Here is a 15,702-nt window from a genome sequence, read left to right on the forward strand (position 1 = left end):
TTACTGCATCTAATTTAGAGTCCCCTTTGAAAAGTATTTTGAAAAAATATAAAACCTTATACAGATTATTTTTGTTATGAATTATTATTAGTCTGTCAACAAAAGACACATTTGGAAGGGAATATTTATAGAAAGTATTTTTATTTTCCACTGTTGATTTACTCTGCTTTTGAGTTTTAGTAAAGTAAGCCTTAAAAATGTATTAAAATTAAGAAAGTTTCTTTTAGAGTGAAATATGGATTATTTAAATTTAATTAAAAGCATTTTTATTAATGATTTGATTTAAAATTTTGTTGTGATAGAATCATGGACCTAAATCATGGCCCTTAATTCTCTCTTAAGAACCCCAGCTGTAACTTGAGTACCTGGCATATATTGAGCCCTCAATAATTTTTCTCTCTTTCTTTCTCTAGTTCATACCATTTGATATCAAGTGTTTTTTATTTAATCATTACAGATATTCTATGACATAAGAATTATTATCTCCATTTTTACAGATAGGGAAATTAAACCCTGGAAAGATGATTTTGGTTAAAATCTCAGGACCAGAACTAAAATGCAGTAGTTCCCTGCCACCTAGTTCTGCATTCCTCTAACTATATTCCACAATGCTGCTTTTCTATACTCCATAAAAGAAAATTCTGTTGTTTTTTTCCCTTGAATTTAGGGGCTCAAGGGTGAAATATTTCAGAGAATATGCTGGATCTGCACTGATAGCTCTCTTCACAAGATCTCTCCTGAGAACACTGTTACTAAGGAAATACTGTGACCTTCTGATTTGGTAATTCTGTACCACTCTAACACAGAGGTTCCAGTGGAGTTCTAAAGAAAATATTGAAAACAACTTTAATATTTCCAAAGTGCTGAGAAACCACCTACTCTTTTTTCCTCCTATATGACATGATCCATTTTTCACTTGGGGGGCATAATAAATCTGAAGGTGACAAAAATAAGACAAGACTCCTATAAAGAATAAGGAAAAGATGCCTGCAGATTTAAGTTCAGAGATAAATTTTCTTTAAGTTGTTAATGTACAGTCTTCTGTGTAGTTTACAAGATAAATAGATTTAAACAATTTTCAGAATAAAAATGTTAAAAATTTGCTTTTCCTGGGACAGTCACTGCTGCATACCTTACTCCTGATTTATCATCTCTATACACGGTCAATACAGAGTTGGGAATAAATGTCACTTGTCTTTTCAAAAAATAACTTACAATTCAGCTGTTTTTCAATTAAATGTGGCATTATTTTCATTGTTCTTGGCTTATAAATTCCTACTATTTCAACCATGTTTTCACTTCTCTCTACTTCATCAAGCAGCAAATCTTAGATTGAATTTGGAACATTGTTTCACTTCACTAGAGAAATGTTTGGTTCCGGATAAAGTAGGACAATGAGTAAATCAAGGCCTGTGGGTTTCATTGCCTGCCTGGCTTCTCATTTGGACCTAAGACAAATGTCAAACCTCCCTTTTACTGTATACAAAGCAGAATAACTGGGAGGGGGAGGGAGGGAGGGGAGGGGGAGTTCAAGGATAGCTTCCCAAGCAAACACCTCAGATGTCAAGAGAAGCCCTTGTCAGTCATTGGCCAGGTAGGGGTTAGATAGAGACTGGCAGAGAGATTTGTTCCTTAGGAGAGGCAGCAGCACATATCTGCCCACAGGTTCAGAGTCCAGTGGTGCGCTGGATCTTTGCCTTAGAGCAACCTGAGATGAGTACAGCGTGGCATAAGGCAGCCAAGAAGCTAGAGCAGTTGCTGAGAGGAGATCCTACCACCGCAGGAGAGAAGGGCCTAGGTTGGGGGCCATAGTGTACACACAATAAGTTCTCAGAAAAAATTTCATTCAATGGAATAAATTAAATCTAGCTCTAGTTCTATGCTACCTTGCAAAAGACATTTCATTTCTCTGAATCTCGGTTTGCTCCATCCATAAATGAGACTGACACTTCATTTGAATTTATTTTGAGGATGAAAGAAAATTTTGCATGTGAATGCCTTTAGCAAACTCGGAAGTGTTCCACAACTAAAAGGAATGACTACAAAGGTGCCTCCATGTTACTACTTCCACATATGCCCAAGTGTTAACATTGTGGTCACTAAACATCAATGACAATTTTATCATTGACATTCTTCCATGCAATAAAATAGGGAAGCCAACATTTTTATAAATATGCAAATTATCTGTAGAACTAAAAATTAATTTTCATTTTGAGTGAGAGAGTAAGGCAACTTAGAAACCTACATTTTTCCTGATTTGATCCCTGTGCAGAGCAATTCAATAAAATAAGTACTCATCCTGAAGTAGCCCTTTCTGTCACATTAGCTGAGTCAATTGTACTGTTTCCTTGGGCTGTGATAACTTGTGGAGCCAAGGGTAACCTAGGGTCTGGGAGAAGACTAATATTCACACTACTGTAGTAGTCTGCCTGGGCTGCCATAACAAAATACCATTGACTGGATGGCTTAAACAACAGAAATATATTTTCTCACAGTTCTGGAGGCTGAAGTCTGAGGTCTGGGTGCCAGTATGGTCAGTTTTTGGTGAAGGCTGTCACCTTGGCTTGCAGGCAGTCATCTTCCCACCGTATGCTCACATGACTTCTTTGTGCCAGCATGAGAGAGAGAGAGAGAGAGCAAGCTTTCTGGTGTCTCTTAATAAGAGCACTCATGACATCATGAGGGCCCCGTCTTCATGACCTCATCTAACCCTAATTACTTCCCCAAAGCCCCATCTCCAAATACCAAATACTGGGGGGATAGGGCCTCAACATATAAATTTTGAGGGTGACATGAACATTCAGTCCATAACAACTGGTACCAATAAAGGTATTCACATATTAATCAATTTAGTTTCCAATTTGCTGTAAACTAAAAGGGCATGCATATTTCAGAACTTGTTAATCAGCTATAAGTATTAGCAAGGACTTTCAAGTTTATGAAACTTTAAGGAGAAATGGGGACATATTTCATGTCCTTGAATAAATGAGAAAACTCAATATTGAAATATATGTATTTAATTCAAGTTAATCTCAATCAAAATCCCAATGGAGATTTGTTGAAAGTTTTGCAAAAAGACTCTGATTTTTATCTGGAAGAACAAATATGTCAATATCTAAGAAATTTTTGAAAAATAAAAATAGTATTTGACCTATACCAGAAGTTTAAACAATATAGGGTGGGCAAGAGAATTAATAGGTCAATCAAAGGAATAATATGTGATGTCTAGAAAAAAGATAAAGAATTTACATATGATAAGAATGGTTTTTAAGAAGTGGTGAAAAAGATAGATTAGTCAGTAACTTGTTTGGGGGCCACTGGTTAACAATACAGGATTCAAAAAAAAGTCATACATCAAAATGAATCCTGAAAGGATTAAACTCTTGAAAGAAGGAAAGAAGGAAGAAAGGAAGAAGACAGAAAGAAAGGAAGGAAGGAAGGGAAAAAAAGCAGAGAAAGGAAAGAAACTTGCAAATGCTAGGAAAAATATAAGTAAATGTAAATTTTTTAATAACATTTTCATAGGGAATATCTTTTAAAAAGTATGACATTCAAGAAAAATAGTTGAGTATAAAAATACTAATAGTTAAAGTATGAAAATATTTTCAACATCACTAGAAATCAAAGAAATGCAAGCAAAACAATGGGATATCTTTTGGGGGAGAATCTATCACATTAGACAAGATCATAAAGAATGATAATACCAAATATAGGCAAGAGCATAGAGAAATGGGTGCACCGTTGTCAGAAATTGGTACACTGTTATTACAATTATAGCTGACGTGTATTAAATGCTTACTAATTACCAAATTGTTATAAGTGTTTTGAATATGTTACCTCACTTAATTAATCCTCAGAATAACTCTGACTATTATCATCCCCATTTTACTGCTGAGGAAGTTTAGGTATAGCTGCAGCTAATAAATAACAGAACTAGGATTCAAACCCAAAAAATCTGTCTTAAAAATATGTGGTACATGATATAAATTTATCCTAACAAAGCAAAGATATTGAGGACATTTGTTGCAGTGTATACAGGTCCATAGTCCCTTATCCAAAACCCTAGGGGCATATATGTTTCAGAAATCAAATTTCTCAGATTTGAAAAAGGTAATATATGCATATACTCCATGTTATATAACACCTCCAGGGGGTACTAGGTCAGCATCCCACAATCAAACTTTAATAATTTTTCAGTGAAACGTATTCACATGAAGTCAGATATGTAAAGGTTGTAAATAACTTAATAGCTTCATAGTTGTTATTGCCAAATAAGTTCATGTCAGGTCCACTTTTGATACTGGCTCAAGACAAGGTTGACATAAGGGAAGCCATATTGTAGAAAAGAAACCCTATTCTAACTTTGAATGACCTCTGACAAACTAACCTAGCTGGATCTGCACCCTCCAGGAGATCTAGCTGCTCTGTAGATTTTATGACCCCTGCTTGTGCACGTACCTGCCAGCCGCGATAAGATGATAACTTGTTCTTTTGAGTTCCTTAGGAATGTGATGACCCCCAAACTGAGAGTCTATGTTGATAGCCATCATCAATGAAAACTGAAAGATCTGGTGTGGCATTCCCAGTCTATAACACCAGAGGGTCAACATTCCTAACCCCTCCCCTATAATTCACTGGCCTATATAACTGCTGTAAGATTTTGTGCCCCCTTAAGATGGTTCTTTGAGACATTAGTCAGCCATCTTCCCTCTTGCTAGCAAGCTGTAATAAACTGCCCTTTCTTTTCCATCATCTTGCCTCTTGATGATTGGCTTTGTCTCGCTGCAAGCAGATCATGCCCTTTGTGCGGTAACACTTTTACCACCAAATGGGTTGCAAAAAGGTTTTCAGAGCTTTTCATGTTTCAGAAGCCAAATAAAAGATTGCAGTCTTATAATAGCTTAAAAACAAAAGACTGAGAATTATTTGAATGTTTTTAATAGAGAGTTGATTAAATATACATGTTTATATTGAATGAAACATTGAGGTCCAACCTTTTTGTTGACTTCTTTTACTTGCACGTATATGCAGATTTACTCGCCTGAACTGAAGTGGATATTTTCTAAATTCGACTTGCAAATTCTGGAACTAAAATGTCTTCTTCCTCCAATTCTCCTTGTTGAACGTCTTACTGTCATTACAAGGCTAGAAAATTCCTTGCCAAGTAAAATAGGAACTATAACATAGTATTGAATTGGTGAAAAACTAGACTTGCTGCTTTAACATACTGTAAATTACATGTGCATCTTCATGCATTAGCCCAATTTAAGTCCAAAGATGTCAGCTTCTTTAATCAGAGAACTCTTAGCCAATACATCAGGGAGAAAAATTGAAAGGATAGGTGCCCCACTTCACTCCACTTTTACTTATTTTTTCTTAGTTGTCAAATCCCAAGATCACCTTTTTTTCCCAAAGGTGGGAGTGTTGTATAATCTGTTTATATCTCCCCAATAGTACCTATTAAATACAAGCAGGCTGTTGATATGGTTAAATATCTGCTCATTTGGAGAACTAAGTGAAAGGTTACAGAGAGTCTTGTTTCCTGTATTAGGAATAAAGACCATGCTTGTGTTTGTTTTGCTTCCCCCTAACTTCCTCTTTGTATGCCACTAAACTCTCCTTGTTGTTAATGCAAAGTCACTGCCTATGTTATTGGTTGGTACTACGCCTTATCTATATTGCAAAATAAGTAACTAAGCATAGAGATAAGAGCCATTTTCATGTTGCTACCTGCAATGTTGAGGAACTACTCCCCCAAAAGAATCCAGAATTGCATCTCTCAACTCTTGGAGTGGTTCGCAGAGAGATATTTGCCTCACCCCTACACTCTAAAGTGAATATCTAAGAGAATTTCATACTGTTCATATAATGAACAGTTAATTACTAAGTTAAATTAAACCAAATAAATTAGTTACCAAAAAGTGAGGAAACAAAATAAAGCAAATAATAACAAAAAAATCTCAGACCTATGCACTGCAACCATGTTAATTTTTTATAATTATTGTAAAGTCAGCCAACAATAAACTTGGAAAAAGAAGACTCATGTATAATATCACGAGAATAATATCTAATTTGACATACTCATTTTAAATTTTTCATTAAAAAGTATGAGAAAGTATATATAATACAAATATCTATCTACCAATTTACATAATTAATATTACCATGTTTGCTTCAGATTACTATATATATCCTTCATTTTCTTAATTTATTCCTAAGTATTTTATAGTTTAGTTGCAACTGTGAATGGAATATTTTCCCTTTTTAATTTTCTGATTACAGTCATCCTTTGATATCTTCCGGGGATTGGTTCAGGACCCCCTCTGCCCCCACAAGGATACCAAAATCCATGGGTGCTCAAGTCTCTCTTATGAAATGGCATAGTATTTGAAAATAACCTACGTACAACGTCTCATATACTTTGTCGTCTCTAGATTACTTATAATACCTAAAACAATGTAAATGATATGTAAATAATTGTTGTACTGTTTGTTTAGAGAATAATGACCAGAAAAAAAAGTCTGTAAGTGTTCAGTGCAGACCCAACCATTGTAGGCCTTTTGACCTGCAGTTACTTGAATCCATAGACGTGAAACCTGCAAATACGGAGGGCTGACTGCTCTGCAAGTACAGAGAAAAGTGAGTGATTTTTTACTACAGTCACGTGACACATAATGACGTTTCTGTCAACAACAACTGTATATATGACAGTGGTCCTATAAGATTATAATGAAGCTGAAAACTTCCTATCACCTAGTGACAACATAGCTGTCGTAACATAGTAGTGTTTTGTGGTGGTGCCAGTGTAAATAAACCTACAGTGCTGCCAGTCCTATAAAAGTATAGCACATACAATTATTTACAGTACATAACACTTGATAATGATAGTAAACAGCGATGTTACTGGTCTATGTATTTACTATACTCTACTTTTTATCATTATTTTAGAGTGTACTCTGTCTACTTATAAAAAAAGTTTACTGTAAAACAATATGCCTTGTTATGCCCGCAGCAGCCTCATACGCATCATGTTTACTGCATTTCTTGATTGCATCATTTATTCTTATGCTTGATTTAATCTCATGTTGTTTTGTTCATCCTGGCCCCTAAGAGTACAAAGTCCACTGCTAAGGTTGCCAGTAAGAGGCAACCTAGAAACGAAATGAAAAGTGATTAAGGACTATGAAGGTGGAAAATCAGTGATGGCTATTGCCTACCAGTCAGGCAAGTCAGCTATGGTCTGGAAGAACAAGGACAAAGTGCTGGAAGCTGTTAAAGGATCTGCTTCTTGAAGGCAATGGAACTAACAAAAATTCTAGAACGGCCTATATCAGACATGGAGAAACTTCTAATGATCTGGATTGAAGACCAGACACAAAAGTGTGTCCCTTTCAGCACCACGATGATCACAACCGGAGCAAAAAGTTGTTTTTCATGTTGAAAGAAAGGCTGGACCTGCCCACAGTGTTGAACTTACTGCTAACTCTGGGTGGTTTAAAAGATTCAAGAATTGTTAGTCAGGGGGCCAGCCCGGTGGCAAATGATTAGGTTCATGGGCTCTGCTTCAGCAGCCGAGAATTCGCAGGCCCAGATCCCGGGCATGGACCTATGCATTGCTCATCAAGCCATGCTGTGGTGGTGTCCCACATACAAAAAAATAAGTAAAGGAGGATTGGCAACAGATGTTACCTCAGGGTGAATCTTCCTCACAAAAAAAAAAAAAAGAATCATTATTCGTTATATAATGTGAAAGTGAGTGGTGATGTGAAGGCAACTGAAAAATTTTTGGAAACTCTAGATAAGCTGATTGTGGAGGAAAATTACTTGCCAGAGCAAATACTTAGTATCAATAAAACTTCCATATTCTGAAAATGGATGCCTGAAAGGACTTTCATACATAAGGAAGCCAAGTCAATGCCAGGTTTCAAGGCTTGTAAGGACAGGATAACCGTCTTGCTTGGGGGCAATGTTGCAGGCTACAAATTGAAACCCTTGGCAATATGGCAGAGTGAGAACCCCAGGGCCTTCAAGCGTATCAATAAGCACACACTTGCAGCGTCCTACAGGAACAATAACAAGTCGTGGATGACCCAGCTCCTCTTCCAGGATGCCCTCCTGAATTGCCGTGCCAGCCAAATGGAGAAGTACTGTTTGGAGAATAACATACCTTTCAAGATTTTGCTTATTGTTGATAATGCTCCTGGACATCCTCCTTTGATTGGTGATCTTCATCCCAATAGCAAAGCAGTGTTTCTCCCTCCAAACACCACCTCTTTGATCCAACCAATGGATCAAGGAGTTACAGAAGCTTTAAGGCCTACTATCTGAAGAGGACCTTTGCCCAGGCTATTGCTGCAACTAGGAAGACACTGAGAAGATGCTGATGCAATTCTGGAAGGATTACAACATCTATGACTGCATCGAGAACCTTGCTTGGGCTTGGGGTGATATCACTGAGGAGTGTATGACTGGCATCTGGAAGAAGACATTCAAGAGGTTCGTCCATGATTTCAAAGGATTTGCCAAGGGTGAGGAGGTTGCAAAAATCAACAAAGGTGGTATTGAGATGGCAAACAACTTTAACCTGGGTGTGGATGAGGATGGCATTGAGGAGCTCCTAGAGGTGGTTCCTGAGGAACTGACTAATGAGGAGCTGTTGGAACTGGAACAGGAACGCATAGCTGAAGAAGAGGCAAGAGAAAAGGAAGCTGCAGGAGAAGAAAAAGAAGAACTCCCAAGAAAATTCACAGTGAAGGGAATTAGCAGAAGCTTTTGCAGCTCCTTAAAAAGTTTGAAAAGATGGACCCTAACACCAAAAGGTTTTCCTTAAAAGAGAGGAGTGTTCATGGTGCATTATGTATCTACAAGTAAATCTATGATGAAAAAAAAAGCAAGTCTATGATGATGCATTATCAAACCAAGCAAAACACCATGGATATATTTCTGGAAAGAGTGACACCTCCCCAAGAAAAGCCTCAGGCAGGTCTTTCAGGAGATATTCCAGAAGAAAGCATTGTTATCATAAGAGATAACAGCTCCATGCATGTTACTGCCCTTGAGCACCTTCCCGTGGGACAAGGTGTAGAGGGGGAAGACAGTGATATTGATAATCCTGACTCTGTGTATGCCTAGGCTAATGTGTGTGTGTCTTAGTTTTTAACAAAAAAGTTTTGTTAAAAAAGTTTGTTAAAATGTAAAAAAAAAATTTTAAAAATAGAAAAAGCTTATAGAATAAAGATATAAAGAAAATATTTTTGTACAGCTATACAATGTTTATGTGTTTTAAGCTGTGTTATTACAAAAGAGTCAAAAATTTAAAAAAATTAAAAAGTTTATAAACTACAAATGTTAAGTAAGCTAAGGTTAATTTATTGAAGAAATAAATATTTTTAAAATAAATTTAGTGTAGCCCAAGTGTACAGAGTTTATAAAGTCTATAACATTGTACGGTAATGTCCTGGGCCTTCACGTTCCCTCACCACTCACTCACTGACTCACCCAGGGCAACTTCCAGTCCTGTAAGCTCCATTCATAGTAAATGCCCTACACAGGTGAACCGTTTTTTATCCTTTACACCATATTTTTACTGTACCTTTTCTATGTTTAGATATGTTTAGATACACAAATACTATTGTGTTACAATTGCCTACAGTATTCAGTACAGTAACATGCTGTACAGTTTGTAGCCTAGGAGCAATAGGCTATACCATATAGCCTAGGTGTGTAGTAGGCTATACCATCTAGGTTTGTGTAAGTACACTCTATGATGTTCGGACAACAACGAAATCACCTAATGATGCATTTATTTATTTATTTATTTATTTTTTATTTTTTTATTTTTTTGCCAGGAAGATCAGCCCTGAGCTAACATCCATGCTAATCCTCCTCTTTTTGCTGAGGAAGACTGGCCCTGAGCTCACATCTATTGCCAATGCTCCTCCTTTTTTTCCCTTTTCCTCCCCAAAGCCCCAGTAGATAGTTGCATGTCATAGTTGCACGTCCTTCTAGTTGCTGTATGTGGGATGCCACCTCAGCATGGCGGGACAAGCGGTGCGTCGGCGAGCCCGGATCTGAACCCGGGCCGCCAGTAGCAGAGTGGGCGCACTTAACCGCTAAGCCACAGGGCCAGCCCCACAAGTTTTGTTTTTGTATTTAGATTTATTTTGTGTGTGGTAGAGGCAAGGATCTAATCTTATTTTTCCTAAAGGGAAAGTCACCACCATATATTGACTAGTTTACTCTTTTGTAATGCCTTTTCTATTTATAACAAGTTTCTGCACCTGTACCAAGAAGTAATGCTGGGGAAGAGTTTAAATCCTACAATGTTCGAATAATTTCTAAGAAGAAATTAGGTTTTATACCAAAACACAGTTACATTTAAGTGGAAAGATTGTTTGTTGTTTTTCGGCTACTGAAAGGAAATAGGGGCTTGTGGGCAAGTAAAATTTACTTTTTTAAAAAAAAGCATATTTCTGCATTCCCGAACTGTAGTGTATACAATTTAAGTCCACTACAAGGCTAATAACCTTTTACAACATCTACTTATACTTAGGCCGTGGAATTTCAACTTTGAGTCTTTTTCTTCCAAATTTGATCATTGTCTGCCAGATTCAATTATTCTCTTAGAGAAATCATACAAAATCCTAGGAAGTCCAGATAGATCTTATCTAATTTATTTGATTACTGAGGGAGTTTTCTGAATATAGTTGAATCAAACCTAGTGACTCTAAAGACCGTAGCGAGAAAAAAAAACGACCATTTATTGCACAAGAGCCTAGCATGTTCATTATGCTAGGTACTGAGTTTTTAATGGTGAGAGTGAAAAAAAAATCCCTGCCATTATTGACTTGGCAGTCCAGTTGGGGAAGCAGACATTACTCAATAATGACACAAACAAATATAAAATTGCAACTGCAATAAATACTCTGAAGGAGTAGCACCTGCTTCTATAAAGTCATATAATATGGGAATTTGACCTAGTCTCAAAGTCAGGAAAGAGGTCATTAAAGAAATGTCAGGAGCTGACATCTGAGATTTGAATGATAAATAGGAGTTAACTAGGAAGGGACATGAAAGAAGACCATTCTGGGCAAAGGCTCTGAGAGGGAAGGAGCATGAATTGGTTAAGGAACTGAAAGAAATCGTCTAGAACGAGGAGAAGTGTGATGAGGTAGGTAGAGGCCAAGCCTTGCAGGGACTGGCCTATAGTTAGGGCTGGGTAAACATTAACTATCTTATTTATAGGAAAAAAACGTAGGAGGAAAAGGAGAACTCTTTCCATCTTTGTTTTCCAAAGCCTGGGCTATAGCAAAATAACAGAACTCAGAACATAGGCAAAATGTTAGAGAGAAAGTAGAGTGAGGAAGGTCGAGTCTCCTCCCAAGATGAAAAAGATTCCCTCCAGGTGTGGAGAGAAAAGAGACAGAGAAAGGCTCTGAGAGCAAAGAGATCAGTGGGGCCTCACAATAATGAGGAAGATTACAGCCAAGGTCACTGAGAGGGACATTATTTGAAGGTCAAGGAACTAATGGGAATTGAATTGGCTCTGCAGATGGCGCAGTCCCCACTGGAATGAGCAGTGTCTATTGCCTGGGCGTGGGGCTTGCATCAACAATCCTCCCTCCTCACAGCATCCTCAGGGAAGTCTTCCTTTCACAGCAGCCAGTACTTTGCTTGGCGACAAGCTTGCAGAAATGCCTGCAGTCTTAGCCCCAAGACCTTGGCAGATCTTGTCCACTTCCTCGTATGAGCAACGTACCTTTTAACTGTCCAACAGAAGGGCAGATGGGCCCTGGACACCTCATGAGATGGTGGGGGTGAGGAAGGGAAATCTTCCCATTCCTGAACTTGGAACAGGACCTGAAGTGAACTCATTTAAGATCCCTGTAACTGACCCCTTCTCCCAACACACACTCCCATAGTGGTGAAACCATTTCCTTGATGCTAATAATATAAATTATAAACTGGAAGGAAAGAGTGAATATATGGAACAAAGAGATAAAGTCATACTATAAGACATACATCTTTACAAAACCAATAAAATAGACTTCAACAGTCTCATATTAACATTCTTGGTTCCCTTTCTGCCTCTTCTCTGTAAATACGTATGACTAAGGTGTAATGAGGAAGCACAGGTTGAATGATAACCAAGGTTCTCCTAATTCTGTTTTGAGGTGTGGTTTTACATGGGGCAGCTTGAATTACGTTAGGCCAATGCTCTCCAATGGCCTCATTGGGAATTAACATCCTACTTGGAATAAAACATCTTCAGTGCTCTTGAAAAAGAAGTAAATAATCTGCCTGAAAGCTATGTATTTTAAGGTTGCAGCCTCAAAAGGAGGATTTGAAAACACTTGAGGAAAGAAAACATGATGAAAGGCAAAATAAATATTTATTTAAGAACTGATGATCTTTAATAAATGATTTCCTCCTTTTTTTCTTATCTAGTATAGTAACAAGATGTGTTGTTCTATATAACAGACAGGGGCTCGTGTCAAGAAGGAAGAGTAAAAGTATACTTTCAGGACTTGGAAAGCACAACAGATAAGATTCTTTCTCCGATTTTTTTTTTTTTTTAAAGATTTTATTTATTTATTTTTCCCCCAAAGCCCCAGTAGATAGTTGTGTGTCATAGCTGCACATCCTTCTAGTTGCTGTATGTGGGACGCGGCCTCAGCATGGCCGGAGAAGCGGTGCGTCGGGTGCGTGCCCGGGATCCGAACCCGGGCCGCCAGCAGCGGAGCGCCCGCACTTAACCGCTAAGCCACGGGGCTGGCCCCTTTCTCCGATTTTTAATTGTGGATATTTTCTTTGGTATTTTAATCATATTCTGTAGCTATCCTTAACATAAAAGATAGAAAATATATTTTTAGAACTATGCACTGTCCTCTCCAAATTCTGTCTTTGTCGCTGGAGTGACCACTGTTCTCGGCTGGAGTGTCATTCACTGCTTTATGATGAGCACATTCTCAGGAGCAGGAGCCTCTAAAATTACCTTCACTGAAAACCTGTTTTTCTTCTCACACTGCTCCACCCCCACCCTATTTAATTAACAAGAAGCCAGACTTCTTAAAAACTAACTTCATTTAGCATAACACCCCTCATGAGAAGATGATTCTTTTGATTTCTTTCAGAACTTTTCCCACCAGCTCAGGCAACTTTTCTGAGTTTCACTAATGTGTGTAATAGACACACTGTGCTGAACAGTTTGAAAACTTCTTTGGGTCTAGGAAAGGCACAGCTCCTAATTAACTGCCCAGAGAATGGTTGCACCGTGTGGGAATCAGTTAAGTACTTTTAGCGGATTTTGCAGGACCTGAGGGAGATGATACTCCATTTTTAATCAGGCAAACTAAAAAGCTAACACTTTTTAATGACGTGGCAGCCCCACTCCTATGAGGACTCCAGATGTTCAAAGCTCTCAAGAGCAACTCTAGAAATCCTTGTCAAGTTCTAGAGGCCCATGGGATTGTTATGTAAGTTTAGCCCTTGAATAAATACTACTTCTGGTGTTTTTTTTTTTTTCTTTTTAATTTTGAGACTGTTAAAGGCGAGGGTTTTTGTTTACTTTGAAATAAGTGAAAAATGCATTGAAACTTGAGATGTAGTTGAAATAAAGATCATTTGGAAGTGTCTCCATCTCTCCTATTAAACTCAGAGGTAGGTGGGTGGGAAGGTGGGTAGGAGGAATACCTGTGTTTTTAAATCTCTTTTGATTAACAGCTTCCTTTGAGAACCCAAATAAAGCTTTGATTTTCTCCAGAAAAAGGACATGTATATAAAATTTGCTTAAAATTTCAGGAGATTTCACTATTAAGAAACCCGGCTTCGTCTTTCCACCATTTATAAAGTCTTCATTATTAAAAGTTATACAAAATGTTAAAAAAGAAAAAAAACTCAGTTTCTGAGGAGATTGAGCTAACATCCCACATCTAACCCTTCTTTTTAAAACATGTCAATGTTACCAATAATACTTAAAACAATTTTAGTAGAATTATTTTTCTAAACTTGTATTTGAATTATGCAATGTGGTCTTCTTTTGCACGTTATTTTTAACTTTCTTCTTTGAATGTTATTTTTAATAGCTTGCTGCATTTTTACAAGGAATTAATTCCCTTTGCCAATTAATAAATAGAACTGTCTGAGGCCTTGTGCTCCCTACAAGCTGAACAGAGAGTCTGGAATTAGTAGCAGGCTGAATCTCCATACCCAGGACTTGCTCACTGTGATGCTCTGTGATATTATCATCTAGTAAAAGTAACAGAAACACAATGTTTAAAAACTGAACATTACAGGGGCTGGCCCCGTGGCATAGTGGTTAAGCGTGCTCGCTCCACTGATGGCGGCCCAGGTTCGGATCCCCAGCGTGCCCCAACCTACCGCTTGTCAGGCCGTGCTGTGGCGGCGTCCCACATAAAGCAGAGGAAGATGGGCACGGATGTTAGCTCAGGGCCAGTCTTCCTCAGCAAAAAGAGGAGGATTGGCATGGATGTTAGCTCAGGGCTGATCTTCCTCACAAAAAAAACAAAACAAAAAACTGAACATTGTTAACCTCCCAGGAATGATGTGTTTTCTGGTTTTGGAGCAAAGAAAATAATGATTTCATCATACAAGCATTATTAGTCAAGCTATTTCTGACCTGGGAGGAGGACTGCCACATAAAGTAAAATGTTATTTTGAGAGCCTTCTCTGCCAGTCATTGTGTTAGGTAGTGAGGGGGAATCAAGGAGTTAAAGACCTGGTCTCTACTTTGGATTTTGCCATGGAGTTGGCAAGACAGAGTAAACACACTGGGTGATAAAAGCCTTTATACGCTGTTTCAAATGAGTGCATCAAAAGAAATCCAAGAGTTCACAGAAGAGCTTGGTGTGAGCTGCTGCAGTCAGGAAGGCATCGGGTAGAGGGTCCCAAGCCTAGACAACTAAAGCGCAGGGTAATAAATCCAGGTTGGAAGAATTTCTAAAGGATTTTTAGGTTGATATTTTCTGTGTCATATATAAGGAAGAAAGAGTGTACATTTATAATATTTCCAAGTGTAGATTGTAGAAGACAAGTCCATTGATTCACCTCGGGCTTGAGCATGTTGTAGATAAATCTACAAAACTCTACCCTTGATTGCATAAAGCTCCAATGAGAAAATGCCCTTCCATTCCAAATGTGCATGTAACCTTTACAACGAAACTTTTAAAAATGATTAAAATAGGGGGCCGGCCCCGTGGCTTAGCGGTTAAGTGCGCGCGCTCCACTACTGGCAGCCCTGGTTTGGATCCCAGGCTCGCACCTACGCACCGCTTGTCTGGCCATGCTGAGGTGGTGTCCCACATACAGCAACTAGAAGGATGTGCAACTATGACATACAACTATCTACTGGGGCTTTGGGGAGAAAAAGGGAGAAAAGAAAAAAAAGAGGAGGATTGGCATGGATGTTAGCTCAGGGCTGATCTTCCTCACACACACAAAAAAAGATTAAAATAACAATTCCTGCTATAGATATGAAAGGAAAATTAGGCCTAAGCTCATGCTTCCATAGGCTATCTGGGGTAGGGTTGGATGAAAGGATCAAGTAGGGAATACCAGAGTCCAACGAGCACTGAGGTCAAGAAGGTTATTTTGGGAGCTCGAAGTTTATATCAAGCATGTTAAGGAGTGTCTGGAAAGTAATCCAGCTCATGTTACTTGTTCCCTGCCCCAGCAGCAGCAAGG

The sequence above is a fragment of the Ceratotherium simum genome, chromosome 12 (genome assembly GCF_057802395.1).
Source record: "Ceratotherium simum simum isolate JZ-2026a chromosome 12, ASM5780239v1, whole genome shotgun sequence".
Lineage (NCBI taxonomy): Eukaryota > Metazoa > Chordata > Mammalia > Perissodactyla > Rhinocerotidae > Ceratotherium > Ceratotherium simum.